Raw genomic sequence first — 20,529 nt, forward strand, 5'->3', positions numbered from 1 at the left:
TCTGGACTCACTGCACTGCATCCCCAGTGGTGCCAGTGCACTCTCTGGACTCACTGAAGTGCATCCCCAGTGGTGCCAGTGCACTCTCTGGAGTCACTGCACTGCATCCCAAGTGGTGCCAGTGCACTCTCTCGAGTCAATGCACTACATCCCCAGTGGTGCCAGTGCACTCACTGGACTCACTGTACTGCATCATCAATGGTGCCAGTGCACTCTCTGGACTCACTGCAGTGCATCCCCAGTGGTGGCAGTGCACTCTCTGGACTCACTGCACTGCATCCCCAGTGGTGCCAGTGCACTCTCTGGACTCACTGTACTGCATCTCCAGTGGTGCCAGTGCACTCTCTGGATTCACTGCACTACATTCCCAGTGGTGCTAGTGCACTCTCTGGACTCACTGCAGTGCATCCCGAGTGGTGCCAGTGCACTCTTTGGACTCACTGAAGTGCATTCTCAGTGGTGCCAGTGCACTCTCTGGACTCACTGCACTGCATCCCCAGTGGTGCCAGTGCGCTCTCTGGACTCACTGAAGTGCATTCTCAGTGGTGCCAGTGCACTCTCTGGACTCAGTGCAGTGCATCCCCAGTGGTGCCAGTACACTCTCTGGACTCACTGCACTGCATCCCCAGTGGTGCTAGTGCACTCTGTGGACTCACTGCAGTGCATCCCCAGTGGTGCCAGTGCACTCTCTGGACTCACTGAAGGGCATTCTCAGTGGTGCCAGTGCACTCTCTGGACTCACTGCAGTGCATCACCAGTGGTGCCAGTGCACTCTCTGGACTCACCGCACCGCATCCCCAGTGGTGCCAGTGCACTCTCTGGAGTAACTGCAGTGCATCACCAGTGGTGCCAGTGCACTCTCTGGACTCACTGTACTGCATCCCCAGTGGTGACAGTGCACTCTCTGGACTCACTGCACTGCATCCCCAGTGCTGCCTGTGCACTCTCTGGACTCACTGCACTGCATCCCCAGTGGTGCCACTGCACTCTCTGGACTCACTGCACTGCATCCCCAGTGGTGCCAGTGCACTCCCTGCACTCACTGCACTGCATCCCCAGTGGTGCCAGTGCACTCACTGGACTCACTGCAGTGCATTCCCTCTGGTGCCAGTGCGATCTCTGGACTCACTGCACTGCATTCCCAGTGTTGCCAGTGCACTCTCTGGACTCACTGCACTGCATCCCCAGTGGTGCTAGTGCACTCTGTGGACTCATTGCACTGCATCCCCAGTGGTGCCAGGGCACTCTCTGGACTCACTGCACTGCATCCCCAGTGGAGCCAGTGCACTCTCTGGACTCACTGCACTGCATCCCCAGTGGTGCCAGTGCACTCTGTGGACTCACTGCAGTGCATCCCCAGTGGAGCCCGTGCACTCTCTGGACTCACTGAAGTGCATCCCCAGTGGTGCCAGTGCACTCTCTGGACTCACTGCACTGCATCCCCAGTGGTGCCAGTACACTCTGTGGACTCACTGCAGTGCATCCCCAGTGGTGCCAGTGCACTCTCTGGACTCACTGAAGTGCATTCTCAGTGGTGCCAGTGCACTCTCTGGACTCACTGCAGTGCATCCCCAGTGGTGCCAGTGCACTCTCTGGACTCACTGAAGTGCATTCTCAGTGGTGCCAGTGCACTCTCTGGACTCACTGCAGTGCATCCCCAGTGGTGCCAGTACACTCACTGGACTGACTGCACTGCATCCCCAGTGGTGCTAGTGCACTCTCTGGACTCACTGCACTGCATCCCCAGTGGTGCCAGTGCACTCTCTGGACTCACTGCACTGCATCCTCATTGGTGCCTGTGCACTCTCTGGACTCACTGCACTGCATCCCCAGTGGTGCCAGTGCACTCTCTGGACTCACTGCACTGCATCCCCAGTGGTGCAAGTGCACTCTCTGGACTCACTGAAGTGCATCCCAAGTGGTGCCAATGCACTCTCTGGACTCACTGCAGTGCATCCCCAGTGGTGCCAGTATACTCACTGGACTCACTGCACTGAATCCCCAGTGGTGCCAGTGCAGTCTCTGCACTCACTGAAGTGCATCCCCAGTGGTGCCAGTGAACTCTCTGGACTCACTGCAGTGCATCCCCACTGGTGCCAGTGCACTCTCTGGACTCACTGCACTGCATCCCCAGTGGTGCCAGTGCACTCTCTGGACTCACTGCACTGCATCCCCAGTGGTGCCAGTGCACTCTCTGGACTCACTGCACTGCATCTCCAATGGTGCCAGTGCACTCTCTGGACTCACTGCAATGCATCCCCAGTAGTGCCAGTGCACTCTCTGGACTCACTGAAGTGCATCCCCATTGGTGCCAGTGCACTCTCTGGACTCACTGCACTGCATCCCCAGTGGTGCCAGTGCAGTCTCTGCACTCACTGAAGTGCATCTCCAGTGGTGCCAGTGAACTCTCTGGACTCACTGCAGTGCATCCCCAGTGGTGCCAGTGCACTCTCTGGACTCACTGCACTGCATCCCCAGTGGTGCCAGTGCAGTCTCTGGACTCACTGCACTGCATCCCCAGTGGTGCCAGTGCACTCTCTGGACTCACTGCACTGCATCTCCAATGGTGCCAGTGCACTCTCTGGACTCACTGCAGTGCATCCCCAGTGGTGCCAATGCACTCTCTGGACTCATGCTGTGCATCACCAGTGGTGCCAGTGCACTCTCTGGACTCACTGTACTGCATCCCCAGTGGTGCCAGTGCACTCTCTGGACTCACTGCACTGCATCCCCAGTGGTGCCAGTGCACTCTGTGGACTCACTGCTGTGCATCCCCAGTGGTGCCAGTGCACTCTCTGGACTCACTGCACGGCATCTCCAATGGTGCCAGTGCACTCTCTGGACTCACTGCACTGCATCCCCAGTGGTGCAATGCACTCTCTGGACTCACTGCTGTGCATCCCCAGTGGTGCCAGTGCACTCTCTGGACTCACTGTACTGCATCCCCAGTGGTGCCAGTGCACTCTTTGGACTCACTGCACTGCATCCCCTGTGGTGTCAGTGCACTCTCTGGACTCACTGCACTGCATCCCCAGTGGTGCAAGTGCACTCTCTGGACTCACTGCAGTGCATCCCAAGTGGTGCCAGTGCACTCTCTGGACTCACTGCACTGCATCTCCAATGGTGCCAGTGCACTCTCTGGACTCACTGCACTGCATCCCCAGTGGTGCCAATGCACTCTCTGGACTCACTGCTGTGCATCCCCAGTGGTGCCAGTGCAGTCTCTGCACTCACTGAAGTGCATCTCCAGTGGTGCCAGTGAACTCTCTGGACTCACTGCAGTGCATCCCCAGTGGTGCCAGTGCACTCTCTGGACTCACTGCACTGCATCCCCAGTGGTGCCAGTGCACTCTCTGGACTCACTGCACTGCATCCCCAGTGGTGCCAGTGCACTCTCTGGACTCACTGCACTGCATCTCCAATGGTGCCAGTGCACTCTCTGGACTCACTGCAGTGCATCCCCAGTGGTGCCAATGCACTCTCTGGACTCATGCTGTGCATCCCCAATGGTGCCAGTGCACTCTCTGGACTCACTGTACTGCATCCCCAGTGGTGCCAGTGCACTCTCTGGACTCACTGCACTGCATCCCCAGTGGTGCCAGTGCACTCTGTGGACTCACTGCTGTGCATCCCCAGTGGTGCAAGTGCACTCTCTGGACTCACTGCACGGCATCTCCAATGGTGCCAGTGCACTCTCTGGACTCACTGCAGTGCATCCCCAGTGGTGCAATGCACTCTCTGGACTCACTGCTGTGCATCCCCAGTGGTGCCAGTGCACTCTCTGGACTCACTGTACTGCATCCCCAGTGGTGCCAGTGCACTCTCTGGACTCACTGCACTGCATCCCCAGTGGTGTCAGTGCACTCTCTGGACTCACTGCACTGCATCCCCAGTGGTGCAAGTGCACTCTCTGGACTCACTGCAGTGCATCTCAAGTGGTGCCAGTGCACTCTCTGGACTCACTGCACTGCATCTCCAATGGTGCCAGTGCACTCTCTGGACTCACTGCACTGCATCCCCAGTAGTGCCAGTGAACTCTCTGGACTCACTGAAGTGCATCCCCAGTGGTGCCAGTGCACTCTCTGGACTCACTGCACTGCATCCCCAGTGGTGCCAGTGCACTCTCTGGACTCACTGCACTGCATCCCCAGTGGTGCATGCGCACTATCTGGACTCACTGCAGTGCATCCCAAGTGGTGCCAATGCACTCTCTGGACTCACTGCAGTGCATCCCCAGTGGTGCCAGTACACTCACTGGACTCACTGAACTGCATCCCCAGTGGTGCCAGTGCAGTCTCTGCACTCACTGCAGTGCATCTCCAGTGGTGCCAGTGAACTCTCTGAACTCACTGCAGTGCATCCCCAGTGGTGCCAGTGCACTCTCTGGACTCACTGCACTGCATCCCCAGTGGTGCCAGTGCACTCTCTGGACTCACTGCACTGCATCCCCAGTGGTGCCAGTGCACTCTCTGGACTCACTGCACTGCATCTCCAATGGTGCCAGTGCACTCTCTGGACTCACTGCAGTGCAACCCCAGTGGTGCCAGTGCACTCTCTGGACTCACTGCAGTGCATCCCCAGTGGTGCCAGTGCACTCTCTGGACTCCCTGTACTGCATCCCCAGTGGTGCCAGTGCACTCTCTGGACTCACTGCACTGCATCCCCAGTGGTGCCAGTGCACTCTGTGGACTCACTGCTGTGCATCCCCAGTGGTGCAAGTGCACTCTCTGGACTCACTGCACGGCATCTCCAATGGTGCCAGTGCACTCTCTGGACTCACTGCACTGCATCCCCAGTGGTGCCAATGCACTCTCTGGACTCACTGCTGTGCATCCCCAGTGGTGCCAGTGCACTCTCTGGACTCACTGTACTGCATCCCCAGTGGAGCCAGTGCACTCTCTGGACTCACTGCACTGCATCCCCAGTGGTGCCAGTGCACTCTCTGGACTCACTGCACTGCATCCCCAGTGGTGCCAGTGCACTCTCTGGACTCACTGCACTGCATCCCCAGTGGTGCCAGTGCACTCTCTGGACTCACTGCACTGCATCTCCAATGGTGCCAGTGCACTCTCTGGACTCACTGCACTGCATCCCCAGTGGTGCCAATGCACTCTCTGGACTCACTGCTGTGCATCCCCAGTGGTGCCAGTGCACTCTCTGCACTCACTGAAGTGCATCTCCAGTGGTGCCAGTGCACTCTCTGGACTCACTGCACTGAATCCCCAGTGGTGCCAGTGCACTCTGTGGACTCACTGCTGTGCATCCCCAGTGGTGCCAATGCACTCTCTGGAGTCACTGCTGTGCATCCCCAGTGGTGCCAGTGCACTCTCTGGACTCACTGTACTGCATCCCCAGTGGTGCCAGTGCACTCTCTGGACTCACTGCACTGCATCCCCAGTGGTGTCAGTGCACTCTCTGGACTCACTGCAGTGCATCCCCAGTGGTGCAAGTGCACTCACTGGACTCACTGCACTGCATCCCCAGTGGTGCCAGTGCAGTCTCTGCACTCACTGAAGTGCATCTCCAGTGGTGCCAGTGAACTCTCTGGACTCACTGCAGTGCATCCCCAGTGGTGCCAGTGCACTCTCTGGACTCACTGAAGTGCATTCTCAGTGGTGCCAGTGCACTCTCTGGACTCACTGCAGTGCATCCCCAGTGGTGCCAGTACACTCACTGGACTGACTGCACTGCATCCCCAGTGGTGCTAGTGCACTCTCTGGACTCACTGCACTGCATCCCCAGTGGTGCCAGTGCACTCTGTGGACTCACTGCTGTGCATCCTCATTGGTGCCTGTGCACTCTCTGGACTCACTGCACTGCATCCCCAGTGGTGCCAGTGCACTCTCTGGACTCACTGCACTGCATCCCCAGTGGTGCAAGTGCACTCTCTGGACTCACTGAAGTGCATCCCAAGTGGTGCCAATGCACTCTCTGGACTCACTGCAGTGCATCCCCAGTGGTGCCAGTATACTCACTGGACTCACTGCACTGAATCCCCAGTGGTGCCAGTGCAGTCTCTGCACTCACTGAAGTGCATCCCCAGTGGTGCCAGTGAACTCTCTGGACTCACTGCAGTGCATCCCCACTGGTGCCAGTGCACTCTCTGGACTCACTGCACTGCATCCCCAGTGGTGCCAGTGCACTCTCTGGACTCACTGCACTGCATCCCCAGTGGTGCCAGTGCACTCTCTGGACTCACTGCACTGCATCTCCAATGGTGCCAGTGCACTCTCTGGACTCACTGCAATGCATCCCCAGTAGTGCCAGTGCACTCTCTGGACTCACTGAAGTGCATCCCCATTGGTGCCAGTGCACTCTCTGGACTCACTGCACTGCATCCCCAGTGGTGCCAGTGCAGTCTCTGCACTCACTGAAGTGCATCTCCAGTGGTGCCAGTGAACTCTCTGGACTCACTGCAGTGCATCCCCAGTGGTGCCAGTGCACTCTCTGGACTCACTGCACTGCATCCCCAGTGGTGCCAGTGCAGTCTCTGGACTCACTGCACTGCATCCCCAGTGGTGCCAGTGCACTCTCTGGACTCACTGCACTGCATCTCCAATGGTGCCAGTGCACTCTCTGGACTCACTGCACTGCATCCCCAGTGGTGCCAATGCACTCTCTGGACTCATGCTGTGCATCACCAGTGGTGCCAGTGCACTCTCTGGACTCACTGTACTGCATCCCCAGTGGTGCCAGTGCACTCTCTGGACTCACTGCACTGCATCCCCAGTGGTGCCAGTGCACTCTGTGGACTCACTGCTGTGCATCCCCAGTGGTGCAAGTGCACTCTCTGGACTCACTGCACGGCATCTCCAATGGTGCCAGTGCACTCTCTGGACTCACTGCACTGCATCCCCAGTGGTGCAATGCACTCTCTGGACTCACTGCTGTGCATCCCCAGTGGTGCCAGTGCACTCTCTGGACTCACTGTACTGCATCCCCAGTGGTGCAAGTGCACTCTTTGGACTCACTGCACTGCATCCCCTGTGGTGTCAGTGCACTCTCTGGACTCACTGCACTGCATCCCCAGTGGTGCAAGTGCACTCTCTGGACTCACTGCAGTGCATCCCAAGTGGTGCCAGTGCACTCTCTGGACTCACTGCACTGCATCTCCAATGGTGCCAGTGCACTCTCTGGACTCACTGCACTGCATCCCCAGTGGTGCCAATGCACTCTCTGGACTCACTGCTGTGCATCCCCAGTGGTGCCAGTGCAGTCTCTGCACTCACTGAAGTGCATCTCCAGTGGTGCCAGTGAACTCTCTGGACTCACTGCAGTGCATCCCCAGTGGTGCCAGTGCACTCTCTGGACTCACTGCACTGCATCCCCAGTGGTGCCAGTGCACTCTCTGGACTCACTGCACTGCATCCCCAGTGGTGCCAGTGCACTCTCTGGACTCACTGCACTGCATCTCCAATGGTGCCAGTGCACTCTCTGGACTCACTGCAGTGCATCCCCAGTGGTGCCAATGCACTCTCTGGACTCATGCTGTGCATCCCCAATGGTGCCAGTGCACTCTCTGGACTCACTGTACTGCATCCCCAGTGGTGCCAGTGCACTCTCTGGACTCACTGCACTGCATCCCCAGTGGTGCCAGTGCACTCTGTGGACTCACTGCTGTGCATCCCCAGTGGTGCAAGTGCACTCTCTGGACTCACTGCACGGCATCTCCAATGGTGCCAGTGCACTCTCTGGACTCACTGCAGTGCATCCCCAGTGGTGCAATGCACTCTCTGGACTCACTGCTGTGCATCCCCAGTGGTGCCAGTGCACTCTCTGGACTCACTGTACTGCATCCCCAGTGGTGCCAGTGCACTCTCTGGACTCACTGCACTGCATCCCCAGTGGTGTCAGTGCACTCTCTGGACTCACTGCACTGCATCCCCAGTGGTGCAAGTGCACTCTCTGGACTCACTGCAGTGCATCTCAAGTGGTGCCAGTGCACTCTCTGGACTCACTGCACTGCATCTCCAATGGTGCCAGTGCACTCTCTGGACTCACTGCACTGCATCCCCAGTAGTGCCAGTGAACTCTCTGGACTCACTGAAGTGCATCCCCATTGGTGCCAGTGCACTCTCTGGACTCACTGCACTGCATCCCCAGTGGTGCCAGTGCACTCTCTGGACTCACTGCACTGCATCCCCAGTGGTGCATGCGCACTATCTGGACTCACTGCAGTGCATCCCAAGTGGTGCCAATGCACTCTCTGGACTCACTGCAGTGCATCCCCAGTGGTGCCAGTACACTCACTGGACTCACTGAACTGCATCCCCAGTGGTGCCAGTGCAGTCTCTGCACTCACTGCAGTGCATCTCCAGTGGTGCCAGTGAACTCTCTGAACTCACTGCAGTGCATCCCCAGTGGTGCCAGTGCACTCTCTGGACTCACTGCACTGCATCCCCAGTGGTGCCAGTGCACTCTCTGGACTCACTGCACTGCATCCCCAGTGGTGCCAGTGCACTCTCTGGACTCACTGCACTGCATCTCCAATGGTGCCAGTGCACTCTCTGGACTCACTGCAGTGCAACCCCAGTGGTGCCAGTGCACTCTCTGGACTCACTGCAGTGCATCCCCAGTGGTGCCAGTGCACTCTCTGGACTCCCTGTACTGCATCCCCAGTGGTGCCAGTGCACTCTCTGGACTCACTGCACTGCATCCCCAGTGGTGCCAGTGCACTCTGTGGACTCACTGCTGTGCATCCCCAGTGGTGCAAGTGCACTCTCTGGACTCACTGCACGGCATCTCCAATGGTGCCAGTGCACTCTCTGGACTCACTGCACTGCATCCCCAGTGGTGCCAATGCACTCTCTGGACTCACTGCTGTGCATCCCCAGTGGTGCCAGTGCACTCTCTGGACTCACTGCAGTGCATCCCCAGTGGTGCCAGTGCACTCTCTGGACTCACTGCACTGCTTCCCCAGTGGTACCAGTGCACTCTGTGGACTCACTGCAGTGCATCCCCAGTGGTGCCAGTGCACTCTCTGGACTCACTGCACTGCATCCCCAGTGGTGCCAATGCACTCTCTGGACTCACTGCACTGCATCCCCAGTGGTGCCAGTGCACTCTCTGGACTCACTGAAGTGCATCCCCAGTGGTGCCAGTGCACTCTCTGGAGTCACTGCACTGCATCCCAAGTGGTGCCAGTGCACTCTCTCGAGTCAATGCACTACATCCCCAGTGGTGCCAGTGCACTCACTGGACTCACTGTACTGCATCATCAATGGTGCCAGTGCACTCTCTGGACTCACTGCAGTGCATCCCCAGTGGTGGCAGTGCACTCTCTGGACTCACTGCACTGCATCCCCAGTGGTGCCAGTGCACTCTCTGGACTCACTGTACTGCATCTCCAGTGGTGCCAGTGCACTCTCTGGATTCACTGCACTACATTCCCAGTGGTGCTAGTGCACTCTCTGGACTCACTGCAGTGCATCCCGAGTGGTGCCAGTGCACTCTTTGGACTCACTGAAGTGCATTCTCAATGGTGCCAGTGCACTCTCTGGACTCACTGCACTGCATCCCCAGTGGTGCCAGTGCGCTCTCTGGACTCACTGAAGTGCATTCTCAGTGGTGCCAGTGCACTCTCTGGACTCAGTGCAGTGCATCCCCAGTGGTGCCAGTACACTCTCTGGACTCACTGCACTGCATCCCCAGTGGTGCTAGTGCACTCTGTGGACTCACTGCAGTGCATCCCCAGTGGTGCCAGTGCACTCTCTGGACTCACTGAAGGGCATTCTCAGTGGTGCCAGTGCACTCTCTGGACTCACTGCAGTGCATCACCAGTGGTGCCAGTGCACTCTCTGGACTCACCGCACCGCATCCCCAGTGGTGCCAGTGCACTCTCTGGAGTAACTGCAGTGCATCACCAGTGGTGCCAGTGCACTCTCTGGACTCACTGTACTGCATCCCCAGTGGTGACAGTGCACTCTCTGGACTCACTGCACTGCATCCCCAGTGCTGCCTGTGCACTCTCTGGACTCACTGCACTGCATCCCCAGTGGTGCCACTGCACTCTCTGGACTCACTGCACTGCATCCCCAGTGGTGCCAGTGCACTCCCTGCACTCACTGCACTGCATCCCCAGTGGTGCCAGTGCACTCACTGGACTCACTGCAGTGCATTCCCTCTGGTGCCAGTGCGATCTCTGGACTCACTGCACTGCATTCCCAGTGTTGCCAGTGCACTCTCTGGACTCACTGCACTGCATCCCCAGTGGTGCTAGTGCACTCTGTGGACTCATTGCACTGCATCCCCAGTGGTGCCAGGGCACTCTCTGGACTCACTGCACTGCATCCCCAGTGGAGCCAGTGCACTCTCTGGACTCACTGCACTGCATCCCCAGTGGTGCCAGTGCACTCTGTGGACTCACTGCAGTGCATCCCCAGTGGAGCCCGTGCACTCTCTGGACTCACTGAAGTGCATCCCCAGTGGTGCCAGTGCACTCTCTGGACTCACTGCACTGCATCCCCAGTGGTGCCAGTACACTCTGTGGACTCACTGCAGTGCATCCCCAGTGGTGCCAGTGCACTCTCTGGACTCACTGAAGTGCATTCTCAGTGGTGCCAGTGCACTCTCTGGACTCACTGCAGTGCATCCCCAGTGGTGCCAGTGCACTCTCTGGACTCACTGAAGTGCATTCTCAGTGGTGCCAGTGCACTCTCTGGACTCACTGCAGTGCATCCCCAGTGGTGCCAGTACACTCACTGGACTGACTGCACTGCATCCCCAGTGGTGCTAGTGCACTCTCTGGACTCACTGCACTGCATCCCCAGTGGTGCCAGTGCACTCTCTGGACTCACTGCACTGCATCCTCATTGGTGCCTGTGCACTCTCTGGACTCACTGCACTGCATCCCCAGTGGTGCCAGTGCACTCTCTGGACTCACTGCACTGCATCCCCAGTGGTGCAAGTGCACTCTCTGGACTCACTGAAGTGCATCCCAAGTGGTGCCAATGCACTCTCTGGACTCACTGCAGTGCATCCCCAGTGGTGCCAGTATACTCACTGGACTCACTGCACTGAATCCCCAGTGGTGCCAGTGCAGTCTCTGCACTCACTGAAGTGCATCCCCAGTGGTGCCAGTGAACTCTCTGGACTCACTGCAGTGCATCCCCACTGGTGCCAGTGCACTCTCTGGACTCACTGCACTGCATCCCCAGTGGTGCCAGTGCACTCTCTGGACTCACTGCACTGCATCCCCAGTGGTGCCAGTGCACTCTCTGGACTCACTGCACTGCATCTCCAATGGTGCCAGTGCACTCTCTGGACTCACTGCAATGCATCCCCAGTAGTGCCAGTGCACTCTCTGGACTCACTGAAGTGCATCCCCATTGGTGCCAGTGCACTCTCTGGACTCACTGCACTGCATCCCCAGTGGTGCCAGTGCAGTCTCTGCACTCACTGAAGTGCATCTCCAGTGGTGCCAGTGAACTCTCTGGACTCACTGCAGTGCATCCCCAGTGGTGCCAGTGCACTCTCTGGACTCACTGCACTGCATCCCCAGTGGTGCCAGTGCAGTCTCTGGACTCACTGCACTGCATCCCCAGTGGTGCCAGTGCACTCTCTGGACTCACTGCACTGCATCTCCAATGGTGCCAGTGCACTCTCTGGACTCACTGCAGTGCATCCCCAGTGGTGCCAATGCACTCTCTGGACTCATGCTGTGCATCACCAGTGGTGCCAGTGCACTCTCTGGACTCACTGTACTGCATCCCCAGTGGTGCCAGTGCACTCTCTGGACTCACTGCACTGCATCCCCAGTGGTGCCAGTGCACTCTGTGGACTCACTGCTGTGCATCCCCAGTGGTGCCAGTGCACTCTCTGGACTCACTGCACGGCATCTCCAATGGTGCCAGTGCACTCTCTGGACTCACTGCACTGCATCCCCAGTGGTGCAATGCACTCTCTGGACTCACTGCTGTGCATCCCCAGTGGTGCCAGTGCACTCTCTGGACTCACTGTACTGCATCCCCAGTGGTGCCAGTGCACTCTTTGGACTCACTGCACTGCATCCCCTGTGGTGTCAGTGCACTCTCTGGACTCACTGCACTGCATCCCCAGTGGTGCAAGTGCACTCTCTGGACTCACTGCAGTGCATCCCAAGTGGTGCCAGTGCACTCTCTGGACTCACTGCACTGCATCTCCAATGGTGCCAGTGCACTCTCTGGACTCACTGCACTGCATCCCCAGTGGTGCCAATGCACTCTCTGGACTCACTGCTGTGCATCCCCAGTGGTGCCAGTGCAGTCTCTGCACTCACTGAAGTGCATCTCCAGTGGTGCCAGTGAACTCTCTGGACTCACTGCAGTGCATCCCCAGTGGTGCCAGTGCACTCTCTGGACTCACTGCACTGCATCCCCAGTGGTGCCAGTGCACTCTCTGGACTCACTGCACTGCATCCCCAGTGGTGCCAGTGCACTCTCTGGACTCACTGCACTGCATCTCCAATGGTGCCAGTGCACTCTCTGGACTCACTGCAGTGCATCCCCAGTGGTGCCAATGCACTCTCTGGACTCATGCTGTGCATCCCCAATGGTGCCAGTGCACTCTCTGGACTCACTGTACTGCATCCCCAGTGGTGCCAGTGCACTCTCTGGACTCACTGCACTGCATCCCCAGTGGTGCCAGTGCACTCTGTGGACTCACTGCTGTGCATCCCCAGTGGTGCAAGTGCACTCTCTGGACTCACTGCACGGCATCTCCAATGGTGCCAGTGCACTCTCTGGACTCACTGCAGTGCATCCCCAGTGGTGCAATGCACTCTCTGGACTCACTGCTGTGCATCCCCAGTGGTGCCAGTGCACTCTCTGGACTCACTGTACTGCATCCCCAGTGGTGCCAGTGCACTCTCTGGACTCACTGCACTGCATCCCCAGTGGTGTCAGTGCACTCTCTGGACTCACTGCACTGCATCCCCAGTGGTGCAAGTGCACTCTCTGGACTCACTGCAGTGCATCTCAAGTGGTGCCAGTGCACTCTCTGGACTCACTGCACTGCATCTCCAATGGTGCCAGTGCACTCTCTGGACTCACTGCACTGCATCCCCAGTAGTGCCAGTGAACTCTCTGGACTCACTGAAGTGCATCCCCAGTGGTGCCAGTGCACTCTCTGGACTCACTGCACTGCATCCCCAGTGGTGCCAGTGCACTCTCTGGACTCACTGCACTGCATCCCCAGTGGTGCATGCGCACTATCTGGACTCACTGCAGTGCATCCCAAGTGGTGCCAATGCACTCTCTGGACTCACTGCAGTGCATCCCCAGTGGTGCCAGTACACTCACTGGACTCACTGAACTGCATCCCCAGTGGTGCCAGTGCAGTCTCTGCACTCACTGCAGTGCATCTCCAGTGGTGCCAGTGAACTCTCTGAACTCACTGCAGTGCATCCCCAGTGGTGCCAGTGCACTCTCTGGACTCACTGCACTGCATCCCCAGTGGTGCCAGTGCACTCTCTGGACTCACTGCACTGCATCCCCAGTGGTGCCAGTGCACTCTCTGGACTCACTGCACTGCATCTCCAATGGTGCCAGTGCACTCTCTGGACTCACTGCAGTGCAACCCCAGTGGTGCCAGTGCACTCTCTGGACTCACTGCAGTGCATCCCCAGTGGTGCCAGTGCACTCTCTGGACTCCCTGTACTGCATCCCCAGTGGTGCCAGTGCACTCTCTGGACTCACTGCACTGCATCCCCAGTGGTGCCAGTGCACTCTGTGGACTCACTGCTGTGCATCCCCAGTGGTGCAAGTGCACTCTCTGGACTCACTGCACGGCATCTCCAATGGTGCCAGTGCACTCTCTGGACTCACTGCACTGCATCCCCAGTGGTGCCAATGCACTCTCTGGACTCACTGCTGTGCATCCCCAGTGGTGCCAGTGCACTCTCTGGACTCACTGTACTGCATCCCCAGTGGAGCCAGTGCACTCTCTGGACTCACTGCACTGCATCCCCAGTGGTGCCAGTGCACTCTCTGGACTCACTGCACTGCATCCCCAGTGGTGCCAGTGCACTCTCTGGACTCACTGCACTGCATCCCCAGTGGTGCCAGTGCACTCTCTGGACTCACTGCACTGCATCTCCAATGGTGCCAGTGCACTCTCTGGACTCACTGCACTGCATCCCCAGTGGTGCCAATGCACTCTCTGGACTCACTGCTGTGCATCCCCAGTGGTGCCAGTGCACTCTCTGCACTCACTGAAGTGCATCTCCAGTGGTGCCAGTGCACTCTCTGGACTCACTGCACTGAATCCCCAGTGGTGCCAGTGCACTCTGTGGACTCACTGCTGTGCATCCCCAGTGGTGCCAATGCACTCTCTGGAGTCACTGCTGTGCATCCCCAGTGGTGCCAGTGCACTCTCTGGACTCACTGTACTGCATCCCCAGTGGTGCCAGTGCACTCTCTGGACTCACTGCACTGCATCCCCAGTGGTGTCAGTGCACTCTCTGGACTCACTGCAGTGCATCCCCAGTGGTGCAAGTGCACTCACTGGACTCACTGCACTGCATCCCCAGTGGTGCCAGTGCAGTCTCTGCACTCACTGAAGTGCATCTCCAGTGGTGCCAGTGAACTCTCTGGACTCACTGCAGTGCATCCCCAGTGGTGCCAGTGCACTCTCTGGACTCACTGAAGTGCATTCTCAGTGGTGCCAGTGCACTCTCTGGACTCACTGCAGTGCATCCCCAGTGGTGCCAGTACACTCACTGGACTGACTGCACTGCATCCCCAGTGGTGCTAGTGCACTCTCTGGACTCACTGCACTGCATCCCCAGTGGTGCCAGTGCACTCTGTGGACTCACTGCTGTGCATCCTCATTGGTGCCTGTGCACTCTCTGGACTCACTGCACTGCATCCCCAGTGGTGCCAGTGCACTCTCTGGACTCACTGCACTGCATCCCCAGTGGTGCAAGTGCACTCTCTGGACTCACTGAAGTGCATCCCAAGTGGTGCCAATGCACTCTCTGGACTCACTGCAGTGCATCCCCAGTGGTGCCAGTATACTCACTGGACTCACTGCACTGAATCCCCAGTGGTGCCAGTGCAGTCTCTGCACTCACTGAAGTGCATCCCCAGTGGTGCCAGTGAACTCTCTGGACTCACTGCAGTGCATCCCCACTGGTGCCAGTGCACTCTCTGGACTCACTGCACTGCATCCCCAGTGGTGCCAGTGCACTCTCTGGACTCACTGCACTGCATCCCCAGTGGTGCCAGTGCACTCTCTGGACTCACTGCACTGCATCTCCAATGGTGCCAGTGCACTCTCTGGACTCACTGCAATGCATCCCCAGTAGTGCCAGTGCACTCTCTGGACTCACTGAAGTGCATCCCCATTGGTGCCAGTGCACTCTCTGGACTCACTGCACTGCATCCCCAGTGGTGCCAGTGCAGTCTCTGCACTCACTGAAGTGCATCTCCAGTGGTGCCAGTGAACTCTCTGGACTCACTGCAGTGCATCCCCAGTGGTGCCAGTGCACTCTCTGGACTCACTGCACTGCATCCCCAGTGGTGCCAGTGCAGTCTCTGGACTCACTGCACTGCATCCCCAGTGGTGCCAGTGCACTCTCTGGACTCACTGCACTGCATCTCCAATGGTGCCAGTGCACTCTCTGGACTCACTGCACTGCATCCCCAGTGGTGCCAATGCACTCTCTGGACTCATGCTGTGCATCACCAGTGGTGCCAGTGCACTCTCTGGACTCACTGTACTGCATCCCCAGTGGTGCCAGTGCACTCTCTGGACTCACTGCACTGCATCCCCAGTGGTGCCAGTGCACTCTGTGGACTCACTGCTGTGCATCCCCAGTGGTGCAAGTGCACTCTCTGGACTCACTGCACGGCATCTCCAATGGTGCCAGTGCACTCTCTGGACTCACTGCACTGCATCCCCAGTGGTGCAATGCACTCTCTGGACTCACTGCTGTGCATCCCCAGTGGTGCCAGTGCACTCTCTGGACTCACTGTACTGCATCCCCAGTGGTGCAAGTGCACTCTTTGGACTCACTGCACTGCATCCCCTGTGGTGTCAGTGCACTCTCTGGACTCACTGCACTGCATCCCCAGTGGTGCAAGTGCACTCTCTGGACTCACTGCAGTGCATCCCAAGTGGTGCCAGTGCACTCTCTGGACTCACTGCACTGCATCTCCAATGGTGCCAGTGCACTCTCTGGACTCACTGCACTGCATCCCCAGTGGTGCCAATGCACTCTCTGGACTCACTGCTGTGCATCCCCAGTGGTGCCAGTGCAGTCTCTGCACTCACTGAAGTGCATCTCCAGTGGTGCCAGTGAACTCTCTGGACTCACTGCAGTGCATCCCCAGTGGTGCCAGTGCACTCTCTGGACTCACTGCACTGCATCCCCAGTGGTGCCAGTGCACTCTCTGGACTCACTGCACTGCATCCCCAGTGGTGCCAGTGCACTCTCTGGACTCACTGCACTGCATCTCCAATGGTGCCAGTGCACTCTCTGGACTCACTGCAGTGCATCCCCAGTGGTGCCAATGCACTCTCTGGACTCATGCTGTGCATCCCCAATGGTGCCAGTGCACTCTCTGGACTCACTGTACTGCATCCCCAGTGGTGCCAGTGCACTCTCTGGACTCACTGCACTGCATCCCCAGTGGTGCCAGTGCACTCTGTGGACTCACTGCTGTGCATCCCCAGTGGTGCAAGTGCACTCTCTGGACTCACTGCACGGCATCTCCAATGGTGCCAGTGCACTCTCTGGACTCACTGCAGTGCATCCCCAGTGGTGCAATGCACTCTCTGGACTCACTGCTGTGCATCCCCAGTGGTGCCAGTGCACTCTCTGGACTCACTGTACTGCATCCCCAGTGGTGCCAGTGCACTCTCTGGACTCACTGCACTGCATCCCCAGTGGTGTCAGTGCACTCTCTGGACTCACTGCACTGCATCCCCAGTGGTGCAAGTGCACTCTCTGGACTCACTGCAGTGCATCTCAAGTGGTGCCAGTGCACTCTCTGGACTCACTGCACTGCATCTCCAATGGTGCCAGTGCACTCTCTGGACTCACTGCACTGCATCCCCAGTAGTGCCAGTGAACTCTCTGGACTCACTGAAGTGCATCCCCATTGGTGCCAGTGCACTCTCTGGACTCACTGCACTGCATCCCCAGTGGTGCCAGTGCACTCTCTGGACTCACTGCACTGCATCCCCAGTGGTGCATGCGCACTATCTGGACTCACTGCAGTGCATCCCAAGTGGTGCCAATGCACTCTCTGGACTCACTGCAGTGCATCCCCAGTGGTGCCAGTACACTCACTGGACTCACTGAACTGCATCCCCAGTGGTGCCAGTGCAGTCTCTGCACTCACTGCAGTGCATCTCCAGTGGTGCCAGTGAACTCTCTGAACTCACTGCAGTGCATCCCCAGTGGTGCCAGTGCACTCTCTGGACTCACTGCACTGCATCCCCAGTGGTGCCAGTGCACTCTCTGGACTCACTGCACTGCATCCCCAGTGGTGCCAGTGCACTCTCTGGACTCACTGCACTGCATCTCCAATGGTGCCAGTGCACTCTCTGGACTCACTGCAGTGCAACCCCAGTGGTGCCAGTGCACTCTCTGGACTCACTGCAGTGCATCCCCAGTGGTGCCAGTGCACTCTCTGGACTCCCTGTACTGCATCCCCAGTGGTGCCAGTGCACTCTCTGGACTCACTGCACTGCATCCCCAGTGGTGCCAGTGCACTCTGTGGACTCACTGCTGTGCATCCCCAGTGGTGCAAGTGCACTCTCTGGACTCACTGCACGGCATCTCCAATGGTGCCAGTGCACTCTCTGGACTCACTGCACTGCATCCCCAGTGGTGCCAAAGCACTCTCTGGACTCACTGCTGTGCATCCCCAGTGGTGCCAGTGCACTCTCTGGACTCACTGTACTGCATCCCCAGTGGAGCCAGTGCACTCTCTGGACTCACTGCACTGCATCCCCAGTGGTGCCAGTGCACTCTCTGGACTCACTGCACTGCATCCCCAGTGGTGCCAGTGCACTCTCTGGACTCACTGCACTGCATCCCCAGTGGTGCCAGTGCACTCTCTGGACTCACTGCACTGCATCTCCAATGGTGCCAGTGCACTCTCTGGACTCACTGCACTGCATCCCCAGTGGTGCCAATGCACTCTCTGGACTCACTGCTGTGCATCCCCAGTGGTGCCAGTGCACTCTCTGCACTCACTGAAGTGCATCTCCAGTGGTGCCAGTGCACTCTCTGGACTCACTGCACTGAATCCCCAGTGGTGCCAGTGCACTCTGTGGACTCACTGCTGTGCATCCCCAGTGGTGCCAGTGCACTCTCTGGACTCACTGCACTGCATCTCCAATGGTGCCAGTGCACTCTCTGGACTCACTGCACTGCATCCCCAGTGGTGCCAATGCACTCTCTGGAGTCACTGCTGTGCATCCCCAGTGGTGCCAGTGCACTCTCTGGACTCACTGTACTGCATCCCCAGTGGTGCCAGTGCACTCTCTGGACTCACTGCACTGCATCCCCAGTGGTGTCAGTGCACTCTCTGGACTCACTGCAGTGCATCCCCAGTGGTGCAAGTGCACTCTCTGGACTCACTGCACTGCATCCCAAGTGGTGCCAATGCAATCTCTGGACTCACTGCAGTGCATTCCCAGTGGTGCCAGTACACTCACTGGACTCACTGCACTGCATCCCCAGTGGTGCCAGTGCAGTCTCTGCACTCACTGAAGTGCATCTCCAGTGGTGCCAGTGAACTCTCTGGACTCACTGCAGTGCATCCCCAGTGGTGCCAGTGCACTCTCTGGACTCACTGCACTGCATCCCCAGTGGTGCTAGTGCACTCTGGACTCACTGCAGTGCATCCCCAGTGGTGCCAGTGCACTCTCTGGACTCACTGCACTGCATCCCCAGTGGTGCCAGTGCACTCTCTGGACTCACTGCAGTGCATTCCCGGTGGTGCCAGTGCACTCTCTGGACTCACTGCAGTGCATCCCCAGTGGTGCTAGTGCACTCTGGACTCACTGCAGTGCATCCCCAGTGGTGCCAGTGCACTCTCTGGACTCACTGCACTGCATCCCCAGTGGTGCCAGTGCACTCTCTGGACTCACTGTACTGCATCCCCAGTGGTGCCAGTGCACTCTCTGGACTCACCGCACTGTACCCTGAGTGGTGCCAGTGCACTCTCTGGACTCACTGCACCGCATCCCCAGTGGTGCCAGTGCACTCTCTAGAGTCACTGTGCTGCATCCCCAGTGGTGCCAGTGCACTCTCTGGACTCACTGTACTGCATCCCCAGTGGTGCCAAAGCACTCTCTGGACTCCTGCCACCGCATCCCCAGTGGTGCCAGTGCACTCTCTGGACTCACTGTACTGCATCTCCAGTGGTGCCAGTGCACTCTCTGGATTCACTGCACTACATTCCCAGTGGTGCTAGTGCACTCTCTGGACTCACTGCAGTGCATCCCCAGTGGTGCCAGTGCACTCTTTGGACTCACTGAAGTGCATTCTCAGTGGTGCCAGTGCACTCTCTGGACTCACTGCACTGCATCCCCAGTGGTGCCAGTGCGGTCTCTGGACTCACTGAAGTGCATTCTCAGTGGTGCCAGTGCACTCTCTGGACTCACTGCAGTGCATCCCCAGTGGTGCCAGTACACTCTCTGGACTCACTGCACTGCATCCCCAGTGGTGCTAGTGCACTCTGTGGACTCACTGCAGTGCATCCCCAGTGGTGCCAGTGCACTCTCTGGACTCACTGCACTGCATTCTCAGTGGTGCCAGTGCACTCTCTGGACTCACTGCAGTGCATCACCAGTGGTGCCAGTGCACTCTCTGGACTCACCGCACCGCATCCCCAGTGGTGCCAGTGCACTCTCTGGAGTAACTGCAGTGCATCACCAGTGGTGCCAGTGCACTCTCTGGACTCACTGCACTGCATCCCCAGTGGTGCCAGTGCACTCTCTGGACTCACTGCACTGCATCCCCAGTGGTGCCAGAGCTCTCTCTGGACTCACTGCACTGCATCCCCAGTGCTGCCTGTGCACTCTCTGGACTCACTGCACTGCATCCCCAGTGGTGCCAGTGCACTCCCTGCACTCACTGCACTGCATCCCCAGTGGTGCCAGTGCACTTACTGGAATCACTGCAGTGCATTCCCTCTGGTGCCAGTGCGATCTCTGGACTCACTGCACTGCATCCCCAGTGCTGCCTGTGCACTCTCTGGACTCACTGCACTGCATCCCCAGTGGTGCCAGTGCACTCCCTGCACTCACTGCACTGCATCCCCAGTGGTGCCAGTGCACTTACTGGAATCACTGCAGTGCATTCCCTCTGGTGCCAGTGCGATCTCTGGACTCACTGCACTGCATTCCCAGTGTTGCCAGTGCACTCTCTGGACTCACTGCACTGTATCCCCAGTGGTGCTAGTGCACTCTGTGGACTCACTGCACTGCATCCCCAGTGGTGCCAGTGCACTCTCTGGACTCACTGAAGTGCATTCTCAGTGGTGCCAGTGCACTCTCTGGACTCACTGCAGTGCATCCCCAGTGGTGCCAGTA

This window comes from Anser brachyrhynchus (genome assembly GCF_964034855.1).
Source record: "Anser brachyrhynchus genome assembly, contig: SCAFFOLD_63, whole genome shotgun sequence".
Lineage (NCBI taxonomy): Eukaryota > Metazoa > Chordata > Aves > Anseriformes > Anatidae > Anser > Anser brachyrhynchus.